Source organism: Barbus barbus (genome assembly GCF_936440315.1).
Source record: "Barbus barbus genome assembly, chromosome: 7".
Taxonomy (NCBI): Eukaryota; Metazoa; Chordata; class Actinopteri; order Cypriniformes; family Cyprinidae; genus Barbus; species Barbus barbus.
Genome location: NC_136735.1, coordinates 3,989,399 through 3,995,447, shown reverse-complemented (window position 1 = coordinate 3,995,447; position 6,049 = coordinate 3,989,399).

The window sequence follows — 6,049 nt, the reverse complement described above, 5'->3', positions numbered from 1 at the left end:
AAATGGTGACCTGAAATGCATTGAAAAAAAAAAATGCTGCAAACTTGAAATACAGATTTTCCCATGAGTGTACTGGACAGTCATTGTTCTCTTATTTCAATCATTGTTAGCTCATAAATTTCCTCCTCGCCACATTTCCCATCCTCATAGCTGTTGCACACAACCACATTCTCATCGAAACGAGGACTGTAGTAAAACACAATTCCAGTTCTGTGCCGTAGAAAAATCTCCATTCTGGAGAAAGAAATTACATCTTTAAAATCTTCTGTTTCTCTGATCAGATTGATGCTGTCATTATAATATTTCAAAGAGAGTATTTCAAACAGAAGTTGTGTTATTATAATTGTTTTTTCTCCATCAGAGAGATGTGATATTGTCAAACCCTTCAGAATTGATGACTCCCTCAATGATGATGACTTTTCAGACCGTAATCCACCATCAGTGATCCTCTTGTATGGGACTTTCTGATTGTGGGTCAAAGTTATTAGCAATATTCATAATATAAAGCATTTAGTATTTCATTGTTTAACTAATCAATTATTTGTATCTGATGTTTAACCCTCTATGGTACCGTGTTGCCTACAGGCAACACAACATATATATATATTTTTAAATAAAATGAGGCACTCATTTCATTGATCAGTGCTGTCTCAGGGAAGTAGAAGTCAAGTACTAATAAATGAACATACAAATAAAGTGGTCACATGACCCACAGGGTCACTTTCACTTTCAGGATATGTGCACATGTCACATAACTCCATATTTTTTCCAATGAAAAGTGTATTTTTCATCAATTTCCATACATATAACTGCCTACTAAAAATATACAAAAATTGGCCAAAAAAATATATTTGCTAAAAAATATATACGTAAATATATTTTTGGCCACATATAAATATTAGTATTTAAAAAATATATATTTTGATCTCTGTATAGTTCAGTGCAAAACATGCATTTTCTTGCCACAGTAAAATACATTATAAATATATTATGAAATATATTTTGGTACATGATGGTTGAAACTAAATATATTTCCTATTTCAAAAATATATTTCATTGAGCTTCACTGTTTGCAACATATATTTAGCATATATTTCAAATATATTTTGGCCTAAAAAATATTTATTTGCCATATGGGATGGGAAATTAATAATATATCACCAGCCACCAGGCCTTTACATGATAATTATATGTTTATCTTAATCAGATCAGTTTCTATTTCTAATTTTTTATTTTATTTTAAAATATTACGGGGCAGATTCACAACTAAAGTAAACACTAACTGCTGTTAATTTCCATGATGCACTCTTGTTTACTTGGTCGTGTTGTCTGATTTTGTATAACTGCATCAGCTCTGAGTCATAGTAGGTGTGATCAACGGCTTTGTGCTCATTGTGTTGAAGTGATAGGGTTTGTCATGTTAAAGCAGTCCTGAAATTAGTCATTAAAAGTTTTGGAATACTCTTGAGAACAGTTAAAATAAATTTATTATTTCAAGGAAGGTATTAGTATTACACATGAGATTAATAGATTACAATGTATTTCTAATCTTACAAAGGGAAGCAGCAGCCTACTTTGAATTCCATTACATGATTCGTCATTAATTTTTTAAAATGTTGATGTAACAAACATTCAGTAACACAATATACACAGGCAGACATTACAAATTAGATTATAAAATATTATGTCTTTACAAAACAAGGGGAAAGGGAAGGGAAATGTGAATAAAGGAATTATGCTATTAAAGAAATACAATAAATTATAAAATAAAAGAAGAGAAACACCTCCAAACAATCATAACAGAACAGTATAATATTTTACCAACACCATTTGATTCTGTGGTATATTTATTGTGAAGCATTGGTTGTAATGATCCATAGTTACAATAAATGATTTGATGATTTCAAATGTTTATTCAAGAGTTATAGGGGCTTTTATTTGCTTTATTTTCTCTGGATACATTTTCTTGCCAATGCATACACTCCGGCACAAGCTGCTGTGGCTAGCAGAGCTGCTCCTCCTACTGCTCCTAATGCTGTTGCTGTTCCTGCAGTTAATGCAACTGCTCCTACTTTAGCAGCTACTGCACACCCTGCTCCTCCTAATAAACCTCCTGCTCCTCCTCCTACTGCAGCTCCAATGCGATATTTTTTACACTGAATTTTATTCTGAGTCTCCTTATAGTCTTGCTCAGTGTATAATTTGTATCCATCAGATTGCCTCAGCTTGTTTATCTCTTTCAGAAGTTCAGTGACTTGAGCTCTATCTTTATCTTTGTTATTAAAAACATGGTAACCTCCTGAACACTGACGAACTGCTAACTTCAGTGATTCACATTTATTCAGGTATCTGTCTATTGACAAATGTAACTGATCTTTATGAGTAAAAAGCACTGTTGTGTGTAGTAAGGCCTTCTCTCCAAAATGAGTCTTGATCCACTGCACAACTTTACAGTCATTCTGTGTGAATGTCTGACCCAGTTTGATCACCAGCAGAAACACATCAATACCATGCGGTGTACGCTGTAGTATCATCTCTATTTCATTTTGAACATCTGTAATCTTCTTCGAAGAATCAGAGATTCCTGCAGTGTCGAACACAGTGATTGTTAGTCCATCCACCACTGTTTCTGCTGGTTCAAAGTTTTCTGTCACAGGTGCAGCAGAAAAATCTTCTTCAAATGATTTTCTATCTCCACCTATGATGGTGTTTCCTGTTGCACTCTTTCCTGATCCAGTACTGCCCAGCAGTATCATATTAACTTCTGACGGGGTAAACAAGCCGTTTAATGGATGGATGGATAGATAGATAACAGCGTGAAATATTCAGTACTTACTTTGAAGTTGCTCCATGCTGCTGCTCTGCATCTTGCCTGCGAATTCAATTGGATATAAAAAAAATCTTCTAATAATGCATGTAGTTCCTGTTGCTCTCTATTGAGTCTTACCCCACAGCAGTGGTTTTCAAACCTGTCCTGCAAGCACCCCTGCCTTGCACATTTTGTATGTCTCCCTTATCAGACACATCTGATTCAACTCATCAGCTCGTTGGTAGAGACTGCAAGACCTGAACTGGGTGTGTCTGACAAGGGAGACATGCAAAATGTGCAAGGCAGGGGTGCTTGCAGGACAGGTTTGAAAACCACTGCCCCACAGCACAATAAATGGGTCCACAAATGTGGTTAAGCATTCATGAACAGAGTTAATTTAACTGCATGGGCCAACATGCATTCAAGAAGCCCAAAATGGATACATTGGCTGGGCTTTTCAAACCGGTCACACTAGCAGAGACAACATTCTCTTAAACTGACAGGTATGAGATGCCTCAGGCATTCTGATTAGCTAATCAAAGACAAACTACATCTGTGGTAGTGATAGACACCTGTGTGAACTTACTGGGAACTGAATCTGATGTTGATTGTTAACATCAGGTGTTCATTACTAAAGCTCAGTCATCATTTAATTAGTAACTTATTTATCTCATTAACTTTAACTCTTTGAGGACTTGGGATTTGACTTGAGACTTGCTTGTGACTTGAAAGTAATGAGTTGGTTCCTCCTCTGGTGAAATCAGCTGCTGGGTTCATGGGTGGAATAAACATATGGCAGGACTTTTACTTTCTGACCCCTGTACTTTCCACCTCTGTACGATTTAACCAGAGAATGAGGAAAAGAAAAGTTAATAAAAAGCACCTTACTAATTAACCAGTCTAGCTCTTTATGTTAAGCCTGGTCACAGTTTCACCTTTCTTTAATCAACAATATGTGGTATACGTGTGGATTTGCAAAAGCCTGAACGTGTATAATGTGTGAAACATGAGTATTATATCTTACCTCAGTGTGTTTCTCTACTGTCTGCTACAGTGACCCTCAGCCTGTGTGCGTGTGTTTATACGTGTTAAACACTGTGGTATGAAATGTTCACACATGTTCTTATTTGTTACACTGTTTATTTAAGTTTAAATTGTTATGATGTTTTTCTTCTATTATTTTGATCTTTTCATTATTACTATATTTCAAGCTTTGGCAATATAGTATTTTTGCAGTCATGCCAATAAAGCAAATTTGAACTGAATTCAATTGAATTGGTAAGCATTGCGCTTAACCAAGAGTAAACATCCTTACATGTCTTTAGTAGAAAAAAAAGTAGATCAATCAGTCTCAATAATATGTTCATGTATTCCTTATGAAGGATCAGTTATGTTGGCAAACACTAACATGTAAAACATTGATTAAATGATCCAGGCGTGTTTAATTAAGACTGGAACTAAACTCTCCAGGACTGTGGGACACCGCTGAAGAACACCACAAAACAATCAACAGCTATATGTCACTAGACCAGGGGGTTTGCTCCAACATTGATCAAACTCAGCCGCCTGTAACTTTATATCAATCCTGAAGCCCTTGATTAGCTTGTTCATGTGTGTTTGCTTAGGGTTGGAGCTAAACTCTGCAGGAAAGTGGACCTTGAAGAGCCAGAGTTGACAACCCCGTCACTAGACAATTGTTTGTATGCCTTTGATCTTCCATTGGGCCATTTACACAACTTTTACATGTTTTGGCTGTTCATCTGCATGACATTTGCATTTGGGGACCTGAAAACATGAACTTTCAAAGTGAAAGTTTTTTTGAGAACAATACTGCTATCATCTCTTTTACAAAGTGACATCCATGATATACATCATACAGCATTTTTTGTCATTTTCCCGGATCCATGTAAACAGTTTACAACGTTGACGTGTGAAACTATTCATAAATGCAAAGGAAAAACCTTTTCGTTTTCAGTACACCGATGTCATTTAAACATACCTTTAGGTATAGTCATTTCTGTCAGATGAGCAATGTTCATCTCTCAGGATTTTAGAGTGACTCAAGAGGAATGTTGTGTCACACTTTATATTAGGTGGCCTTAACTACTATGTACTTACATCAAAAAATAAGCACAACGTACTTACTGTGTTCATATTGTATTGTAAAACACTTTTGCTGCTATTGAGGTGGGATACGGGTAAGGTTAGGAACAGGTTTGGTGGCATGGGTAGGTTTAAGGGCAGGTTAAGGTGTAAGGGATGGTACAACAGTGTAATTATAAATTGAATTACAGAAATTAATTACAGATGTAACTAGATATTTTTAAAAATATAAGTACAATATAAAAGCATGTACACAGTAAGTGCACTGTATCAAATGATTAATATAAAGTGGGACCGAATGTTGTTCTGAGAAACTAGCCTGACTACATTTTTCACTTTCACCTTAAAGATACCAAATAAATAGTACTGTATAGAACAGTTAAAAGCACAGACATTTGTTTCATTTATTTTATTGTACTTTTGACTGTTTCTTGTAATTTTCAAAGCTAGATTTAGTTATAATGACAATAAATAAAATAGTAATCATCATCATAAGTATGGTACTGTTACGGGGCTGACGAGACGTGAGGATCCATTTGCAAAGCTTTATTAAACAACATGGTCAAGACAGGCAGGGTCAGAGATTGGCAAACAGGTATGGTGGAGGCAAGACAGAGCAATCCGTGGAGCAAGCGAGGGTCAACGATCAGCGAACAGTATCCAAAGGGGCAAGGCAGAGAGATAATCCAGAGTCAAGAGCAATAATCCAAACGGGGAGCGAACAGAGTCCAAACGGCAGCGGCGAAGGGTAAAACCAGAAAACACGGGCAGGGTCAGACACGGAAAGCAAGGCAAGGCAAGGCAAGGCAAGGCAAGGCAAGGCAAGGCAAGGCAAGGCAAGGCAAGGCAAGGCAAGGCAAGGCAAGGCTATGAAAACTAAGAACGCTTTGTAAGGTAGCAGGCTAACAATACTCGGCGGTGTGCAAGAGCAAGTCCCAGGCCTAAGTAGTGAGTGGTGGTGATTGTGAAATGGTGATCAGGTGTGGGTGTGATAATTGAGAACAGCTGTGCGTGATTAGGGAGTGCAATGGATGGTGGGAAATGGAGTCCAATGTGCTTGTGAGTGAAAATAGTCACTGTGGTGAACGGGTGACCTCTAGTGGTGGTTAACAGGGAGAGCATGGCCAGGATTCGTAA